Source organism: Protopterus annectens, chromosome 1.part1 (genome assembly GCF_019279795.1).
Source record: "Protopterus annectens isolate FY-2018-M chromosome 1.part1, PAN1.0, whole genome shotgun sequence".
In the NCBI taxonomy this organism is placed as follows: Eukaryota; Metazoa; Chordata; order Ceratodontiformes; family Protopteridae; genus Protopterus; species Protopterus annectens.
The window spans coordinates 575,917,447-575,939,816 of NC_056726.1; positions in this window are offsets into that span (position 1 = coordinate 575,917,447).

Genomic DNA, 22,370 nt, shown 5'->3' on the forward strand with positions numbered 1-22,370 from the left:
ACTAGGGCCCTTACAAGTCTAGCTGTACACCCCAAACTATTTGGAACTTGAGTATCTTTAGTGTCTATACATGGGGTTGCATATTAGTAGAGAGGTAAATAAGTATTTTTAGAGGGGTGTTAGGATAATATTTTTCATATTGATGGCCTCTGTCCGTACAGGATACAGGGACCAGACTGGAGATAAATTTACAATTTCCCATCCACTTGCCAAGGTTTTGTTTGAATAGAGTCAAGGTTTAATTCTGTTTTACATGATGGTGAGCCTATTCCATACTGTGGGGATCATTTGGGTCACATATCTGCCTCACCAGCACATTCTGTTTATGTCTCAAATGAAGTTCATATCCCCAGATATAGCGCTTCTGGAGCTGTTTGTTTTGCATGAAAATGTGGTCCTTTTTGAGATATTTATTGCTCAGAAGGGTTGCACGATAAGTGACCTGATATTTAATAAAGGCTAAAAGGAAATTCTCAAATTAAATTATTCTTGATGAAAAGTAGGAACTAAAGTCATTTTTACTACCAAAGGCATCCTTGTTACCTAACAGCATCCAGGCAGGGATTTATTGTTTCCCAGTGTATCACCTACATGCTTCCAAAAGTGAGATGATTATGTGATTTTATTCAAGCATGCTAATATATTTTATAGCAATTTGAATAAAATGCTGGCATTTATTATATAACTGCCTACATTTTGTAAAGTTCTCGTCCTATACATGTTTATAGTTCTGCTATGCCATAGTCTTCTCTACCATATCATGCCTTTCCACCATATTTATTGATGATATTTTTCTTCTCCCCTTTCTTTTACTAGATTATATGTGCCATATGAACAAGTACATTGGTGAAGAAAATATCAGCTACATCTTTGTTTAGAAGCATATCATGCATCATCAAAATGAGCCTATAAATCTGTGAACGATGCTATCAGAGTGTTTTTTATTTTCTTAGACTTAATGGTAACTCTGAGAAAAAGCAGGTGCATATCTTCATGAAGTGCAAGCAGTTATGTGATCATAAAGCACATCATTAAAAATATACTATGTGAGAAGCTAAATTAATAGTTTTCCTGTCACAGTTTTCTTTTCTGGTCTTGTATATACTTAATAAGCTGATGTTATACTAAAGACAAAGAATAGTTTACATTCTTTTTTCTGGTGCTGGGATTGAAATCTACTAGTATAATAGTGTTTCCCTAGGGTATGATCTTCTGTCCAGGACTGAGTAGTTATTGTGTTCTTTATGACTATAGATCAGATGTAAGGTACATGTAAACAGCTTTTAAGTTTTGCCTTCATTGATATTAATGTTAATATCTATTATTTTTGACTCATTGAGTACTACTGATTTCTAGTAGTCCAGCCGGCACATAAAGTATTATTGTTATAAGCCATCATCTCTTGCTTATGTTTGTTTCTTTGGAATATGAAGTATCCTAGTAAACTGGATTGTTTGTTCAGAAGATAAGGTTCCATGTAGGTCTGTAAGGTAAAAACACACCTATCTACTTCTTTGCTCAAGAATTCTGGACAAAGTCAAAAATAATGCAGGGATAAAGGCCCAGAACCAGGAACAATTTTAAATATTACTCTAATTCATTTAAAAGATTAATAAAATGGCAGGGTTTGTATCAATGTGCATTTTCTGAAAATGAAGCATGAAACTCTGTCTGACATCACTGACTGACTGCAGCTTCATTGAATTAGCAGAAGATCAAAAATTTTATCAAGGACAGTGCAAAAATATGATGAAAAAATGGGGACATTTCTCAAAATTCTGAATGGTTGAGAAGTATGGCTAGAAAGCATCTGGTGGTGAAGTCATACCTCAGATACCATACTCTTCCTACAAAGACAAATATGCTCAAGATTTATATATTAGCCTGAAATCTTTGTGGGGTACCTGACATAAGAGAAAACAGATAGAGACTGGAACACTGATGTGTTATAATTTATTTTATTTAGCCAACACAGGTCTTGGTATTATTCCAGATTTTGGTAGGCAAAAGGCAGTAGGAGCCCTTCTTCAGGAGTTGTTACACATGCCTACTAGCCTGAAAACTTGAGCAATTGCAAAACCTATGTTGGTCCAACAAACGAAATTGCACCATGTCTGTGTACTAGTGTCTTTGTATTTTCTGTTAGTGACCCAACACAGCATTTCTTATTTTTTTCTGACACAATAGAAGAAATAAGTTCAGCTTGGGATTAATTGTAACGTTTTCTGAGAAAACATTAGAGTCTGAGCATTGTGAGATGTAATTTTGAAATATATTTTGGACAGATTCATCAGGTAGTGGCAGAAACAAAAATTATTGAGAATTTAGGTTAAGTCATGTTGAGAAATGACAATGGCGTAGGTATTTTATAAGGCAGTATGATGGGATATATATACATAGCCAGTTTTAGGCACCAGCAAACCCTGCGGTCGCTGGGGGCCCCCTGTTCCTGGGGGGCCCCCAACCACAGCAAGCTATCTTACCTTGATATTTTGTAATGTCTGTCAAACCATCAAAGCTAGAGCATCAGTCTTGTATACTTAATAAATCAGGTGAGTAATAATGCTTATTTATATCTCCTTTAAAATTCAAAAATATCATTGCTTATAGTAATAGTGTTTTATCAAGCAAGGGCTTTCACAATTCCATTTAATATTTTACCACTAACATAGTGTCCATGGCTTAGTTAAACCCTGCTGGTGAACATTTTCTACATCAAAACTAACAACATAGCCCGCTTTAGGTACCTGCAATACACGTGGTTGCAAGGGGGCCCCCTTAATCACCTTTCACTGTGTGAGGGCCCCACAAAAGCTGCTGCTGGTTGGGGGAAATGAGGAGAAAAATGTATTAATTTTATGATTATTCTGTTTAACCTGAACAGGCTGTGCTATGACCCTGTTGGGATAAAGCTAATAATGAACATAAGCAAGATAAGCACTAGAGAGATCAGCAGCCCAGTGTGACCAGTGTCCATGCATACCTTGGATTTTAAGAAGAGCTAATACTTCTCATCTTCAGGGATGGTTTTCTTTTTTAGGGAGTTTTATACATAATTGCAGAATACCAGATACTGTAACTCTCAAGTTCTTCACTGAAGAATTCAGCAATACCAATAACAGCAGAATAAAGGCTCAAAATCAGGAACACATTTTAAATATTACTCTGATTCAATGAAAAAGATAATAGAATAATACCTTTTGTATCAACATGGCTTTTTGGGCATTAAATGTAAAACTCTAATGTCTGGATTTATTGACTGTCTGAAATCCCGAATAATTTGCAAGCAAATCAAACTTGTTACAAAGGACAACAAAATTATGTGCAATATCAGGGAAGGTCTGTGAAATCAGGGACAGTGACATGTTTGCATTACTCCTCACTGAGGTAAATAAAAGTGACCCATCCCTGCTACTGTTTGACAACTGCTTAACAGCAGTCACTGATCTGGTGTGCTGGTACCAGTGTTGCACAATGTATTGCTGAAATAATGTGTGTGTGTGTGTGTGTGTGTGTGTGTGTGTGTGTGTGTGTGTGTGTGTGTGTGTGTGTGTGTGTGTGTGTGTGTGTGTGTGTGTGTGTGTGTGTGTGTGTGTGTGTGTGTGTGTGTGTGTGTGTGTGTGTGTGTGTGTGTGTGTGTGTGTTTGTGAAAATGTTAGTAAGTTTTATCTGTGCACACACTCAATAATGCCAGGAAACATACATTATTCTTCTGAGTGTCAGTAAAAACTGTAGCTAACAAGAAATTATATTTCAAAAGTAAGTCATAAAATGTATCCCAGGGAAACAGAAATTTTAAACCGGGGATCACTGCAGTGGCTCTGCTGGACAGAGACACAGGGAACTAATGGCTCTGCTGGACCGAGGCACAGGGAATTAATCTAAGGGGGCGGCAAAAGCCAAAACATTCTGGTTAGGCTTATAGATGCACTCGGCAGATAGCCTAGTACTTACCTATGAACATTCAGACACTTAGATATTCTAAGACTCTGGGGGATCCCTACTCCCCAGACTGTATAAATGGAGACAGAGGGCTCTCTTAATCATCCTTGACTGTGTGGGGAGCCCACAAACACTGTTTGAGGAAAAATTAGGTGAAAAAAAAAATATTTTTTTCTGATTATGCTCTTTAACCTGAGTAGGGCTGTAATATGACCCTGTTAGGATAACGTTGATAATGTCCTCTGCTCTCGACTGCACCCATTCTAAAACCAGCCCTGTTCAGATGTGTGTGTACAGAAAGCTGCTGTAGGTTATATGGGGGGGGGGGATTGAGGTGTTATTCCTCACAGTCAAAACTCAGAGGTGTGCACATGAGGTCATTAAAACTTGTGTTTGGGTTTGGGCTGAGGACAGTGTGGTAATTGTTTCTTTTACTATTCTCACATACCTCAGAGGTATTCAAAGAAGATTACTACAGCTTGTCTAGGAAGAACAAAGTAGAATACATTACTATAATCATTTTTTCACTCTCACAATCACACTTGGAACATATACAGGTGGCTGGCTTTGACAATTTGGGTTGAGGAGTGAGGAGACCTACTAAGTATATGTATATCAGCAGTTTCTTGAAATACATGACTGTGGCAATTTGAACCTCTGCCTTCATCACAGTCTAACACCAGAGGAATGCATAAGCAGTCTTTTGGGAGGGATTGGGAGGCAGGTAGTTCCCAGATAGGACTTGTGTATGCAGACAACAAAGGGTTGTTAGTTTACTGTGAGCTACTGTTTTGTCATCTTTGCCTTGGTAAAACTTATGTCTTCCTTGAAAGAAAAAAAAAACCCATAAAACTGAAATTCTTTTCTTATTTCCTAAATGGTTATTATGGTACTGTCTTTGCTCAGGAAATTTATGTTGAAAGGTTGCAATGAAAACTAAAGTTGAACAGCAACACAATTTCTTTATTTAATCATAATTTCAAGCCATTACTGGATGAAAAGGTGTGTAAAAAGAAAAAAAAACTTTAAAATGCACTTCAGGGCATGTAGAAAGTTATATATTCTTGAAAATGTTGAAAAGTAAGGCAAAATGTGAGAAAAGTAAGAGAAAAGGTAATGTGCATGGTATGGGGAGCTCAAGATAGGGAGGGAGAATGGGGAAGACTGGAGGCTATTGTGTATGGGGGAGGTCCGAAACAGTAGGCCTAGGGCACCAAGTCCAGACCTGTACATAGAGTTGCTGCAATATATCATTGCTAGAACTAAATACCAGTAACTGTAAATGTCCCTTTTTGTGAGCGGGGCCAACGCAGTGTAATACTCATGTCTTGTAATGTAAGAATATTGTAGCTAAATGTCAGTCAGTGCATACTACTCCTAAAAGTTTCCAGCATGAACTAAAAGTATGCTTAAGAAGGGTGGCAGTGACAGGGTGATACATAGACTGGAAGTGCCTAGCGGGCCCCCAGCTTAACATCTGCTGGGGGCCCCCAAAATGCTAAGACCGGCTCTGGATATATACCAAGAGATTTGTAAAGAAGGTCCTCATTACTGTCTAATTTGCATGTCTCTGAATCACTGGTAACTATCTTATGTGAAGATCAGCACATTCCTGCAGTAAATAACAATGACTGCTGCATCATATTAGCACATGTGCATTTCCTCAGTCACTCCCATACACAAACCCACAGAAAACACAAATGCACACACAGCACATATCCCTGTTATCAGAACATCAATGATGCCTTCCTTTTCCCTACCCTGGTAATTCATGAATAATTACAGTCAGGCCTTAATGCCACACATTTGAGTTTCACATTTCAAATCTTTAGTGAATGCACACTAGTGCAAACGTCATCCTAGTTTCTTTCTTCATTTGTAGGCAGAATACGTAAAATCCCTCCATGATTTTGTCCCACCTTTAATTTTGTCTTTCATCCTGACATCTTAAATTACGAGGTAAAGAAGTATGCTTAACATCCCATGACCCTCATAAGTCATGAACTGTTGTTGGCATTGTATAATGAACAAGATCTTCAACATATGTTAAACAAAAACCTACAGTGACTTAGCTAGTGCAGTAAGTGAATCCTGGGATTTTGTGTGCCAAGTGTGCAGGGATCAAATTCCCTTCACTTGTACTTGATATATATATATATATATATATATATATATATATATTTTTTTTTTTTTTTTTTTTTGCATTCCTGGTGTCTAGTGGTAGTACAGAAGACTAATATCCTCAGTGGGCAGGTACAGGATAGGATTAAATTTTACTGCCTCTTGTGGCACTGTACTTATCCCTGGTGCAAATTGGTTCCCCACAGCGCTTTTTTTAATATGTGCCTTTAAAGTATGTCATATAGAGTATCCCTGGTAACCCTGATGTTTATTGTGCCCCCAACTCACATTTTCCAAATTATCTCTGGTGTCTAGTGGATCACCCATCCCCATGTTGTTAGGTACTGTTAAAGCATGAGATTGGAAAGAGTTCTACCTGTTGCCTACTGCCACCCCCAACCCATGTTTTGTTTTAGTGCTATTCAGACACATTGTGCAGAGTAATCCCTGGCGTCTATTGACTCCCCAGTCTTGTCTGCCATTAAGGCTCATAGATATAGACTTATACCTGATGGCTGGTGATTTCCCCTGACCCAATGTTCCAAGCTCTGTTCATTAGTCTAGGGGTGAGGAACTATGACAACCATCTTCAACCCACACACACACACACACACACACACACACACACACACACACACACACACACACACACACACACGCCTACCTAGCTTACCCTCTCACTGACTCCCTACCACTACCTCCCAGGCAGAAACATACAGACGCATGCATTCACACATGCACCCCTTCACATACACTCATGCATACAGCCCCTCACATACAATCATACACACACCCTCTAACACTAACTTATCAATAAACTCTCTAGAACTTACCTTTACTGCAGTGGATGAACACAGTCTTTGGGCCATGTTCATTACTGCAAGCAGCCAGGAGTGAACTTGCTATTTTATACAGCTGAGTGATTCTCTGAATGAGAGAGACTGTTCTTAAAGGTTACATATTAGATGCATGCATATGTGGTGTGTGTGTGTGTGTGTGTGTGTGTGTGTGTGTGTGTGTGTGTGTGTGTGTGTGTGTGTGTGTGTGTGTGTGTGTGTGTGTGTGTGTGTGTGTTTGTCCTGGTCTCTGTGTGAAGGTGTATGCATGTCAGAAGATCAGATCATAGATCACTATGTATTATGTTATTTGTTATATACTCCTTTTTTCACATAATTTCTTGTTAAAAAGATTTTTACTTTTGACTATTGTTAAACTTTATTTCAATTGAGTTCTGTGGAGCTTTTCTCTCCAGGCCTCTGCTGAAAATGGGCCTTTGCCCCAGTCGGACATTCCCTGTAAACAAGTATAAAATAAATAAATAAATAAATAAATAGGAAATTCAAGGGAACTGAATCTGAGAACAATCTACACCTTGCTAGGATTCACCTTTAGACAACACCTCCCCTGTTGCGAAGGGCAAGGCCATTCAAGCCCAGAGTGAACTTATGCATACCCATGCAATCATCCGCATCCCACCTTAGGTAAGTCAGTATACCACACTGCTTAATTTGCAGAAGAAGTCTATTCCAGAGATGGGGAAGGTACAGCATGATGAACTGATCTTTACTTCATGTCTAATTTATCTGCTGGTGAGTATTTAGGTCCTGGTTCTGGTATTAATAGCAATATTTGTTTTGTGAAGGATACAAGAGATTCAGAACCACTGTTTCTGTGATATCATGGAAGGCAAGACATAAATCTTCCCTCAGGAATCAATAAGATACTGAATAAAGGAGTGCATATTAAATGTATATATATACACACATACATATATGTTTACTATCACAATCCTGACGGCATCAATCTTAAACATTACAATATCAAGACCATACGTAATTTTGAAGATGAAAACACTGAAGAAAATGTCCAAAAATCTTGAATACTGACTCTTCCTACCATTGTAAACCTAGGAGCAAGGGATAACATTAGTTCTGCAGTTGGGGCAAGTACAAAAGTTCAGCATTGTGGTCTTCAGTATATAGATTTTCTGGATTATGTTCCCTGGATTATGGGCTTCATGATCGTGATAGAAAACCATTTATATATATATAAATTTGTTTACCGGGAAAGTCCGACTTGGATGATAATTTTAAATTTTACCTGCATATACAAAATTTCATAAGAAAACTCATCAAAAACAAGGAATGCATTATACAGCCAAAAACTTTCACAACAATAGAACAAAAACTACACTTGTCACTACTTATCTCCTCCCCACTCTTCTTTATGGCACTCCCATCCTTACTAACCTTCAGGCATCACAAAAGTCATGTCTTTGCAATGTAGGAGGAAACCGGAGTAACCACAGAAAACCCACATGAATGCAGGGAGGGCATGCAGACTCCAAACAGAAGGCACTCCAGCTGAGAATTGAACCAAAGAACCTCTTGCTGTGAGGTGACAATGCTAACGCTGCACCACTGTGCCGTCCAATAGTATATCTATATACATATATATCTATATACATATATATCTATATCTATATATCTATATCTGTCTATCTATATATATATATATATATATATATATATATATATATATATATACATATACATATACATATATATATATATATATATATATAGATATAGATATATATATATATATATATATATATATATATATATATATATATATATATATATACACACACATACAGGTATACTGTATTTTGGAAGCTCGAAGTTTCAAAACTTCGTAGTTTTGAAACTTTGAACGTTTTCAGCGGAGATTGACTACAGCACGGAATGGGATTTACCATTCTCTTCATTGTAGTGAGATCTCTGAGTTGGTATAGTTAATTATAAAAAGGTGTGGGGGTGCAGGGTGCTTGCCTCCCTGCATAAAAGTAAAAAAAAATGTTTTTATTAAAGTTTTGAACTTTCAAAACTTCATTGTTATGGTAACGATCATATGAAGTTCGAAGGTTTGAAAGTTCGAGCTTCCAAACTAGATTCATATGCATATATACATGCAAAAAGGGAGAAACAGGCCCTGCTTTTCAATTTTTCATTAGCAATCATGAAAATAGTCATTTTTTTGTCTCCTGATTTATTTTGCTTTATGTGGCTTTGCATGGAACAGCATATCACTTATTGTGCTGATGCTTTTTACTACTTGCAACCGTAGTCCACATATCATGTTTTAATATTACAATTTTACTTTGTTGTTTATAAAACTCAGTACCAAACCAAAAGCAAGGCATTACATCATCACTGCTCACTATGTTTAGTTGTACATGAAATAAGAGGAATATGTTCCTTAAATTTTTATATAACATTGGTTATAGAGAATGAGAGAACCACAATTACAGAACTCAAATTTAATAGTTTTAATTTAATTGAAATATAATTGTTTTGCCTGGAAGAACCAGAACCAAAAGTAAATGAGTCACAAACTGCATGACTGTCCTAATATATCAAATGCAGTTTGTTATCATAGTGCATATGTGTCAGAGGCTTCTCTAGTTAACTTTTCTACAAAGCTAGACCATATTACAGTACTTAGCATCCTGAGTTCTCTTCACATATGGGAATGTGTTACACAGCAGGAAACCGTTACAGTCAATGGAATGCAATACTTATTTATATATGTATATTCATCTTCCTCCTGTTCATATGTTACATGGTTATAACACTGTGACAGTAAAGTGCCCCTCTCAAAATCCCCTGACTCCCTGCACATCCCCACATGGAAATTATAAAGGAGAACTGTACAGTAACATTATTATGGACAGATACAGAGCAGCACCTTTGCCAAAAACAGATCTTCTCCTATTACTCTGAAGAAAAAAAATAATTAAACTGGGTCATAAAGTTGCAACGAAACAATGTACTACATAAAATATTTGCAATACATTGAATACAATATGTGTGAACCAAAATCAGCTGAACAATGATCCAGTTTTACAACACCTGATTGTAGCCTCCTTGAAATGTGATACCATCACGTGTTAAGCACCTTTCAAAGCAGATACAATGTTAATAATGCATGCAGAAGGATTGATGGTGACTTTATCTTTTGCATGCCAACAGAAACCCTGTGGAGCTGTATACTTTTTGGTGGTGGAAAATCTAGTTCTGCTACTTTTTATTAGCATTCTTATGATACATAAATCCAAAGTGGACCCCACTTGCAGATCTATAGTGCCACCCAAGTGCTCCAATACAGAACTCTTAGCAGTTGTAACAGATAGACTACTCATTAATGTTGTTGTGTCTTTCGACTTTTCCCGGTTAGCGGTTGCCACAGTGGAACTCTGGTCCGCTAATGATTGGCAGTAGATTTTTACGTGCCGAGTTGCCGACCCTGATGCACAACCTTCAACAAAGGTACAGACTACTCATTAATGAAGGAAGAAAAAAGTAAGTCATATTATCAGACACGTGGCTCTTTATGGAGCAAGTATAATATTTGTACTACACAAAATGATTGTTGGCTCGCTACATTAGACATCAAAGATTTATGCAAGATCATCTAACTGGGAGAAGATGAGCTATTAGATATTTTCTCATATGTATCGATTTTAAAAGAATTATTAAAACCAATGTAATTTGTAAATTATCAGATAAAGTGTTACATAATTAGAAGTTATGTACTTACCATAACGTTCCATCTGAGTAGGTGTATTCATTTGTCTGCAACCTGTGGGTTATGGATCCGATATCGGATCCAAACCGGCATGGTTTTCCAGCTATGGATCTGAGCTCTCAGCTCCTCCCCTCACCCATAATGCCCTGCTCTCCCTACATGACCTCAGATCAAGTTTGCCATAAATCAGCATACCCTATAGAGGGTAACACACACTATGCAGGAAACTGACCAGGCCAGGGGGATAGGTGGGCGGGATGGTTGCAGACAAATGAATACACCTACTCAGATGGAACGTTATGGTAAGTACATAACTTCTAAATCTGAAGTAGGAGATTCATTTGTCTGCAACCTGTGGGACAGAGTCCCCAGCTACCTGAATCTTGGGCGGCCGTCATGGAAGGATATTCTGGAGCACCGCGGAGCCACAGGATGCTCTACCTCTAGATGTAATATCCAACTTGTAGTGGGAGATAAAGGTATGGGATGAAGCCCAAGTGGCTGCTGAACAAATATCATCCAGGGGAATCCTAGCTTTAAAGGCTGCTGAGGCAGAAACTGACCGTGTTGAATGGGCATGTACTCCCTCAGGTGCAGGCGTCCCAGAAGCTTGATAAGCCAATAAGATGCATTGTGAAATCCAGCGTGATAAGGACACTTTGGAAATTGGTTTACCCAAATTAAATTTAGCAAAGGAAACAAACAACTGGTCAGATTGCCTATGACCAGCTGTCCTGTTTAGGTAAAAACGAAGCTGCCTGTGAACATCTAAGGAATGTAGCTTGTATTCACCCTTGTTTTGATATTTAGGGAAGAAAACAGGGAGGTTAATGGATTGATTAATATTTGCTTCAGAAGCTACCTTAGGAAGAAAGGACGGGTTGGTCCTAAGGAACACACGGTCCGGATGAAAGACCAAGTACGGAGGCTTGATGGACAAGGCTTGAAGTTCCGAAACTCTCTTGGCCGAAGTAATGGCCACTAAAAAGGCTGTCTTGAGAGATAACAATTTCAGATCTACCGTGGCTGCAGGTTCAAAGGGGGGAGCGGTCAAGGCCTGAAGAACCAAAGAAAGGTCCCATGGAGGAACCGCTTGCTTTACAGGGGGCCTAAGAAGAAAAGTACCTTTCAGGAAGATTTTACACAATTTGGCAGACATCAGTGGACTGGAGTCATGACCAATATGATAGTCTTGAAATTGCCGCAAGTTGTACTTTGACCGTGGAACTGCTGGCACCATCATTAAAAAGAGTGGTTAGGAAGTCAAGCACCAGAGGAAGGGGAATTGTGAAGGGGTATAGACCTTGCCGCTCCGCCCAAATGGAGAACCGTTTCCACTTGCTGCGGTAAACTTTCCTGGTAGATGGTTTATGAGCCGCTACCAGGATGGCCTTAACGGGAGATGAAATACCGGGAGTCCTGATCAGGAGTGGAACGGAGCAGCCAAGCAGTTAGCTTCAGGTTGTCCAGATTCGGGGTTGGTAGATGGGACGGGTGAGATATCAGATCCGGAATGGGATCTAGAATCCAAGGTGGATTCACTGAGTGAGACCTTAGGAAAAGGAACCAGATCTGTCGAGGCCAGAATGGGGCAATGAGAATCATTCTGCACCCCAACCGGGAGGCTTTCTGAAGAACTTGGAGCATTAGAGGCAAGGGAGGGTAAGCGTAAAGAAGACCGGGGGGCCAAGCATGCACCAGAGCATCTCTTGGGGTATCTCTGGTTGGAGGTATTAGAGCGAAAAAACTGTCACACTTGGTGTTTGAGGGAGACACAAAAAGATTGCGCAACAAGGAGTTCCCCACCGTGCGAAGATGCATTTCGCTACTTGAACATTGAGAGACCACTTGTAAGGGGAGAGAATGGTGCGACTGAGCTTGTCCACAAGGATGTTGGACCGACCCAGAATATGCGCTGCGATGAGAAAGCGGTTGGTGGAGATTGCCCATTCCCACACTCCCATGGCTTCTCGACAAAGAGGGTAAGACCTGGTTCCCCCCTGTTTGTTGATATACCAGACGACAGACATGTTGTCCGACTGAATCGCAATAGTTCCCAAGGGAAGAAAGGCCTGAAGTGCTCGCAACGCTAAGAGCACTGCTCTCATCTCTAGAACATTGATATGCAGTAAGGTCTCTGAATCGTTCCACGTGCCTTGGACCGTCCGGCCTGCAAAATGCCCCCCCCCACCCGAGGCAGGAAGTGTCCGTGGTCACCGTGGCGAGAGGGGGAGAAGCACAAAAGTTGTGGCCTCTGTGGAGATCTTGGGAGTGGAGCCACCACAAGAGGGACCGCTTGCAAGCCTTGCTGATCACTATGGGATGATGCATAGGGAGAGCAAGATAAGACCACTGAACTAGAAGTGTCCATTGAAGGACCTGCATATTGAGCCTGGCGAGAGGTAGAAGAGCTATCGCTGCTGCCATGGACCCTAGAGCCCTCAGGACCAATTCCGCCGGAACTGAACTGGAGTGGAGGATGGCCCGCACCTGGAGCTGTAGATTCTGAACTCTGTCCGCCGTGAGGAAGGCTCTCAACTGTCTCGTATCTAACCTGGCCCCTATAAAATCTATGAGCTGCGTAGGGGCTAGGTTGGATTTTTCTGCATTTATCGTGATGCCCAGGCGGGGAGCTAGATGGAGAAAGGAGTCTCGCGCCAATAACAGTAGATGCCTTGTTGGGGCGGTAAGGAGCCAGTCGTCCAGGTAAGGGAAGACCTGTACCCCCTGAAGCCTCAAGTGGGCCGCTACCACTGCTAATACTTTGGTGAACACCCTGGGGGCTGTGGTGAGACAAAAGGGAAGGACCCTGAATTGGTAGTGACTGGCTCCCAGCCGGAAGCGAAGAAACCTCCTGGAGCGTCTGTCCATTAGAATGTGGTAGTATGCATCCTTGAGGTCTATAGATCACATCCAATGATTTTCTCCCAGAAGGGGGAGAATGGACTGCAAGGTAACCATTCGGAACTTCTCCTTGGGAACTGCCAGGTTTAAGAGTGACAGGTCTAAAATTGGTCTTAGGTCCCCCATCTTTTTTGGCACTAAAAAGAACCTGGAGTAGAACCCTGATCCGATCTGGTCTGGGGGGATGGGCTGGATGGCTCTTTTCTTCAGCAGATGGCCAATTTCTGCCAAAGCGGCCTGCCACTGACTGGGTGGAACGTCGGGGAGGAACTTTAATTTTGGGGTGTGATGAAACGGAATGCGGTAACCTCTGGATATGATGCGGAGGACCCAGCGGTCTGACGTTATGGACTCCCATGCTGCTAGGTGCTCCGAGAAATGCCCCCCGACTGCCTCCAGATTGGAGCAGCCGGGCAACCCTTCAGGGCTGCTGCGCGGGCCATTCAGAGAAAGGTTCTCTGGACCCGAAGTTCCTGGGAGCCCCTCTGCCCCTAGGGCGGCATCCTCCCTGTCCTCCTCTGCCACGGAAGGACTGGTTGTCTGGAGCGGGTTGGGACTGCTGCGACTTCCGGAACCACATCTTCTTTTGGCCCTTTTGGTTCCTAGAATAGGACCTCTGGGGCACCGAGAAGCGGATTCCGACGGCAGACAGCGTCTTCCCGTCCTTCTCACTCTGGGTTAAAGTATCGCGAACCGTTTTGCCAAAAAGGGCAGAACCATCGAAGGGAGCATTCGCGAATGACGCCTTGAAGGGCTCCGTGAAATCACAATGGCGGAGCCAGGCCTGTCGTCTAGTAACTAGGCCTGCCCCTGCGGCTCTAGCGGCTCCCTCCATAGCATGGGACAGTAACCGCATAGAGGTATTAGTCACAGACCTGAGAGTGGCCATACGGGTGGAGTGCAACAGTTTGTCCTCCTCCGACATGGACTCTGGGGGGGATGCAGCGTATTCCTTGATAAGATCGCGCTGCATCCTAATCACATGTGCCAAGTAGTTCAGCGCCCTCACTGAAAAGGTCGTTGAACTAAACATTCGCTTCCCCAAGCGGTCCATCATCCGAGACTCCTTGCTCGGGGGATGGACTGAGGGACTCTCCTGAGCAAGTTCCCTCTTGGTGGCTGCCGCCGTCAATATGGCATCTACTGGAGGCCCCTTGCTCCAGTGGGCATGGTCAGCCGGGGGACTAAGGATGCGGTCTGGCCTTTTTGGGATTGGCTCCACGGTGTCCGGTTCCTTCCACGCCCTGGTGGTAATCAGGTCCACCAGGGGGTCGGCAGGAGGGGACACCCAAGAGGTAGATGGGCCCGCTTCAAATGCCTCCAAGAACACGGACTCATCCGAGGAAGACTTGGGGGCAGACCACCCCCCCCTTATGCAAAGCATTTCCATGATGTCTCCAAAGGAGACATCCTCGGGGGGGTGATCTTGGGGAGCCTTCCCCTTCCTCCAAATCCGTGTCTTCTGTGAGAGACTCGGGGGAGTCTATGTGCCTCCTTTTGCACGTATGCTTGCGAGGGACATCCTCAGGGGGGCTGTCCAAGGACCCCTCGCAAGCGGTGTCATGTTCCAGAGGAACAACTTGGGGCAAAGGAGCGGGCTGTCCCAGTGGCCGGATGGTGGACGCATGGCCCAGTGCAGATGGAGCGCGGGACGGAGCCGAAGCAAGTGCTGGGGGTCCGGAAACCCTCAACAGGGCCCTCTCCACTACATCAAAAGCCGAGGGGGAGCCAACTTCGACCAAAGGATCCGATAATCGGCTCCCCCTCGGATCCGAAGAGTGGATCGGAGCCGGCACCGAAGCACTCGGATCCGAGGGGGCAATGCGCTCCGACACCTACGGCACCGAAGGAGCACTGATCCCCCCGGATCCAAAGCTCGGATCCAGGCTCCGAGAGGTCGGATCCGAAGCACTCGAGGGCAGGGTCAGATCCAAAGTACCCAGTACTATCGGCGCCGACCCACCCCCGGCTCCGAAGCTGCTCGGCTCCAATCTCTCCGAACCCGGGTAGTGGGTCGGAGAAGGAGCTATAGGTTTAAAGAAAGGGGTCGAGCTCCCCGCCAGAGGGGGGGGAGGCAGGAGCACTCCCATCTGCATCTGGGCCTGGATGAACCTTCTCATCATCCGGTCCAGATCAGCGTCAGATAAACTGTAAGTAGATCTCGACGAGGCTACCAAGGTAGGCCTTGAGTGCCTCCTCGATAGCCTTGACGGAGATTCGGTCTCCTCCTCCTCAGGTCCCGGTGAGAAGCACACTGGAGACCGGAGCCGAGGAGGGGGAGAACCAGCAGACAAGGAGGCCGGAGGAGAAGCCCGCTTGGCAGGCGGGGCCGAAACAGAGGTCTTGGCCCGCCGCTTATGGTGCTTCTCCCTCCGGTCCTTTTTTCTTGCTTCCCTCTCCTCCAAACCACTAGAGGGAGGTTGAGTCCCCGGTGGAGGAGGGGGAGCAGGAGAGGAGGGAACCGTAGAAACGGTACCCCCTGAAGGAGCGGTAGCCGAAGCCGAGTCCGGGGGCAAAAGACCTGCTAGGACCAGCTTCGACCTCCGCTCCTTCAATGCCCTGGGGTTGAACCCTGCACAAATGGAACATCCAGAAGTGAGGTGTTCAACCCCAAGGCATCGAACGCACCGAGTGTGGCCATCAGCAGGAGAAAGCTTATGGCCACACTCGGAGCACTTAGAGAAAAAAGCCTTAGGGGGGGTCAGACATCCTAAGGACACTACTACTACCTTTTTTTTTTTTTTTTTTTTTTGAAAAATAAAACAATAATAAGGGCTAACTAGCCAAACAAACACAGGCCCAAACACACACTACGCACCAACGAGGGGAGGAATAACTAAAGTTATAAAAGTTATTAAAACTTAAAAACTTTAAGCTATAAGGAAGGGGAACCTACAACTTTCACACAAACTAACTAAAAAAAATATTAAATTTAAGACTTTAAATTCAAAAAACAACCACTTAGCTGAAGAGCTCTGAATTCCAATCTGGTCACCAGCGCGGCAAACTAGATCTGGGGTCATGTAGGGAGAGCAGGGCATTATGGGTGAGGGGAGGAGCTGAGAGCTCAGATCCATAGCTGGAAAACCATGCCGGTTCGGATCCGATATCGGATCCATAAACCACAGGTTGCAGACAAATGAATCTCCGACTTCAGATCAATTACTTCAGGTGCAACAACAAAGTTTATCATCAGACTTATGTTTCAGCAATGGAGGCACATAGCTTAAAACTATTGGCATATTAGAGATATAGTGATGATATATTTTTCATATAGCATTGAGAAGAAAAGGAACTACATAATTTTATTATATATTTAAATAACACTACTCCATACTTAGGTCTTTCTAGAGAGTGGTCCAAAGTCAATATAAATTTTTGGGATGTCACTAAGTCTAGACCATAGGAAAAAATGAAATAAATTATAGGAAACAAAGGAACATTTTCAAGTACTTTTTGTACTGATAAAGCTATCACCCTGTTAAGTGGGATATAGTAAAAAATCAGGCTATATGCAACTCATGACTCACAGCAAGTAAAACTATGAAAGTAAATGTCTACTGATAGACAGTATGTTGCAAAAATGATAAGCAAAATATCTGAGCATGAAAAAAGAAAGGGGCACAAATTATGCACCTGTTCTGAGTGGGGGTTACATCAAAGAAACACCTATGTGGTGAGACATTCATTATTCCAACAACTCATTCTACCTGGGCAACACTGTGGGGAGTAACATGATCAAGCGATTATTATTAATAACTGGAAGATTTTGTCAGGTAATCCTGAGCTACTAAAACACTGGAAAAAGATCCAACTTTGTTTACAGAAGGAGTATCAATTTAAAGACCATTTTTGAAATGGACAAAGAAAAGAAGAAGTAACAAATGATAATTGTCCCAACGTCAATACAAAGCTCAGAACATCACCTTGTTGTTTCTGTAAATATTATAAAATATACTAAATAATCCTTACCTGGTCATCAAAAACTATGGTAAGATCCTTGGGGAAGGTCATTTTAACTTTAATAATGCAGTGATAGTTTATGTTGCACTTTTGGGACTTTAGTGATTAATTTTATGTTGGAAAGACTGTTCAAAAACTGGCTGAATGTGTACACACACACAAATGCTGAAAAAACAAAAGCAAGAAAAACACTTTTCAGGAATTCATCTCAATGTGATAACTTAGAAAAAAGTATTTTTTTGTAGCTGACTGTATGAAATAAACCAAGGTTAAATAAAGCATTAAATATGCTTGAGATCAAAGAATTAAGCTGGAAGTTAAGACTAAGATCAAACTTTGTTCCTGGGTTGAATGATGACATAACTAACAAATGTGTATTAAAATGAAATCAGACTAGATTGTGATTAAGTGACATACAGTCACTGGCTCTTTTTCAACATGTGATGTCTTCTTTTTGTTTATAATTGATGTTGCTTTTTCTGAAGAAATATATGATCAAAAGGATGAAAGTACTAAAGTCGTTGGTGATCTTGTCGTTCCTGTTGTTTGAAGTTATGTCCAATGACATTTCTTTTACACTCCCAAACCTGACAAGTGTTTTCTTTAGACTGACTATGAACTAGATGACAGATATTAACCACAACCCCCCTCTGGATAGCTTCCTGTATAATGCATACATACCTACATATATACATAAAAATATTTCAAGCGCAGGCATTAATGCCCTTCTAGCCTGCCAGTATACCAAACACTTGTTCCCATAATAAGTGTGCAGGTTGTTCTTAAAAATATCTAAACAGTACTTGTTCTAATGTAATTTGGTAGCCTGTCCCATGCATCAGCTACTCTGTCAGAGAACCAATTAGTACACTTCTCATTCCTATAGAATCTTCTACATAGGTTGTCTGATTCTGTAGTACTTTTTTGATAACTCCAAACATTCCCAGAGGTGGTTGTCTCTAAATGAACTTTATACCCGAATAAGATCTCCTCTTAGACATCTATAAGAGACACTGTACAAGTTCAGATATTTTAGTCTTTCATAATAACAAATTTTCACATCCATGGATGCCCTTGGTATATTTCTGTTGTACTCTTTCCAGTTTACTTGTGCTTGTTTTCTTATAAGGTTTCCATATTATTTTTCCATCCTCAAGTTTGAGTCTGATGTAACTAACAAACAATGACTACATAGACTTTATAAATCTTTTTATACAACCTATAGTTCTATAATTACCATTAACCAGTTGGTTGACATGATTAGAAAAAACTCAAAGCTGGATCTACCCATATACCCAGGTCCTAAAATGAATCTACAGTTTCCATCACTGAATGCTATATTAAGTATTCACCTTTCAATTTATGTCTCCCAAATCTCATATGTTTAGTTTTTGACATATTTATCACATATTATTGTCCTCTGTCTAAATTGTCAATTTAGTTAAGTTCTTTTGCAGACATGCCTTATCTATAACACATGTAATCAGTTTACCCAATTTCAGGTCATCTTCATATAGACTATAGAACACCTCAGATAAAAAAGTTAGGTCTGAAAGATACAATCTAAACAAGTAAGGTGTAGGACAGAGACCAGCAGGACACCCTGACTGTAACCAAGAAATTCACCTGTCCAACTGCTGTATGATACTTGCCATGTCCTATCTGTAAGCCATGTAGCTATTCATCTTATCAAGAGTACATGGATACTTAGTTGTTCTAATTTATTGATCAGTGTTTTGTGTATGACCTTGACAAATGCTGAAGTTAAATCTTTATAAATTACATCACAGCACATTTTTTTTTCATTCATAGCTGTTATTATATTGATATAGAACATCATGTTACAGGTGATAATAGATCCATTTTCAAAATATGCATGGTGATATATGGTTTCAAGTCCCACCATATCCAATTCTGACAATAATGTATCCAGTATACCTTCTCCATTGTTTTTCTACAACATGAATGTAGACTTAAGGGCCTATATGACTCTGGGTTTGTCCTACTCCCCTTTCCCTTAAAGATAGGTTTAATAAGCACCTGTCTCCAGTCTTGAGGAATCTCCCCATATTTGTATGACCTAGTAAATAATAGGTATAATGGTACTGTACATTCTTGCTGAAGTGTTTTCAGGGCATTATTACTAATTTCGTCTCCTCCCTGCACTTTGTTCAGAGCCAGTTTGAGCAGTTCTTTGTCAATATAATCTAATCTGATTCCAGTTTCTGTGGTTACCTGGATGTCACTACGACTACTTATCACCCCCTTTGTGGAGCCTTTCTTTTTTTTTTTTTGTTTCCTTCTAAAAACTCTGAATCCTCAGATTGCTGAATACTTGCATCCAGAATTCCAAAGTCGTCAGGGGCATTGTCCTGTTTCACAGGATTTGAATGGTCTTTACAGACAAAAGGCACATCATTTGCTAAAAGTCTTCTATTTGCTCTTTGCCTAACATTATTTATCTCCCCAGTCCAGTCATTAATATATGTAACAACAGTTATCCAAGCCATGCCAAATGCACAAGTGCAGTCATCATCAGTAAATCGAGATTTACTTCAAATAATGGTAAGCAAATCATCCAACTTTTTACATGAGGAACACAGGTCACCAGTGATATCAGGTGTTACCTTTAAATATGCACAGCATTTAGTACACTGTACAAGATATTTGTGCTTTAGCAAATCATTAATGGCATACTCATTTAAGGAATCCATATTCATCTTTAAACAAATTAAAAATTATAAACGAAAAGAATAATCAAAATCAGTAACCACAGAAATCTAAAAGAACTTAAATCAAATCCTATGAGAAAAATCACACGGACAATATACAACTAAGTAATAAAGTAAGTACAGTAAAGTTGTTGTTCTGACCTTACAAGTTCTAAAACTCAGACAAAATCTGTAATTCCTTTACATCACTATTGCTTGCAGTTGCACTTCTTTTTAACAGTAAAGATAAATAAATCACAGACCAAGATAGGATTGTTTAGATTAGCTCTAGATTGTCCTCTCTGTAGTCTGTGTGAATTTATAGCTGACTAAGCCCTTCAGGATGACTAGAGCTTGCCAGTGTAAAACTGATCCATTTCTAACAACCAACAGGGAAAATTAAAGGTAAAACAACAAAATACAAATCAAAGTACATCTTCTTGTCTACAAGCTATCCCTGCCTTCCTACAAATAGTGAAAAACAGTGGTAAAAATAAGGTATAAATTCAAATAAAACTTCTCTTACTAGTCAACTCCACAGTAAATCACAAACCAAGATAACATTGTTTAGATTATTTATTTATTTATTGACCGGGAAAGTCCGAGTGGGTCAGAAACCCATTTTCAGTGGAGTTGTGGGGAGAAAAGCTGCAACCAAATATAGTCATTTAATAAATTTTTCAGATATGTATCAGGTTTGTGAACATAATACAATATTTATATCATGTAGACGTATTACAATAAACAGCAGTTTGTCAAAGTTCTATCTAACATTTTAGATTCACTAGTGGAACAGACAATCATACAGGAGAGGAATAGACAATCATGTATAAATATAATATACATTAGCTTTAGATTAACTATAGGATCATAAGACAATGGGAGAGAGCATAATAGCTAAAGATAGTAGTGTATATAAGGGTTATAGAAGGAAATGATATATAGAATTATTAGAGAAAGCAGGTATAGTTAGAAAAGGATGTATAGAAAAGATGCTCAGGAAAGCTGGAGAGGACGGAGGAAAAACAGATACTAACAGATAGGATAGAGAAGACAGCAAGTGATAAGGGATAAAGGAGGGGCAGTGGGGGATGGTGGACAAGGTAGATAGCTGAAAGATAGGTACTAGGTGTAGTGGCCTTTAGTTAAAGAGCAAGAGCAGATGTGAGTGTTGAGAAAGTGTTTTTTAGTGTAAGTTTGAAAGTCTTAAAGGAATCTATGACATGAATATTTGGAAGTAAGTCATTTTATAGTTTTGCAATGGTATAGGAGTAAAGGCTGTGACCAGCTCTTTTGTTAGGCTTGTAAACATTTAAAAGCTGTTTAGTTGTGGAACAGAGAGTTCTATATGGAGTATAGGACTGTAATATAGGTTTTAAGGTAGGACAGCTTCAGGTTTGTAAATTAATTTGTGAGCAAGAGATAGTTGTACAAAATGAAGGTAATGAGGGAATTCTAGCCATTGTGGTTCATTAAGGGCCTAACAGTGGTGTGTGCAGTAAGATGCACCAGTTGCAAATTTAACTGTTTTGCATTAGCATTTTTGAAGTTTATTCATTAGGGACTTATGTAGGTTTTTGAGAATGGGGGCTCCGTACGTGAGGGAAGGGAGCAAGAAAGTATTGGCAAGTGTTTTTTTGGGTGGAGTTGTCCATAAACTGTTCATGTCTGTAAAGGTTTCCCAGTTTGATATGTGTTTTTTATGGCATTGAGTATATGCTGTTCAAAGGTGAGTTTATCATCTATGGTGATTAGAGCTGCCACCTTTCACTGTGGTGAAAAAACAGACTTAGGCCACACCCCTTCCACATCATATAACCCCGCCCATACCCCACCCAGTTTCCCCCCATTTTGTGACAGCGCCATTATGTCATCTGAATGGAACACCCTCTTATTCCATTTGTGATACCTTTTTCTGTGGGTTTGCTATGCATTTTTTTACAAAAAGCATAGTAATCCACAGATTTAACAACCGTCAATAGTCTGTTTCTTTTTCTGAAATAGAATACTGGAATTTGTATAGTGTTTTCCAGACTACCGGACAATCAGTTTGAAAAAAAACAGACAAGGTGGTAATGCTAAATGGTGATACCTAGTAGCTTTGCCTGAGTTACAATATCTATTTCTGTTCTATTTTGT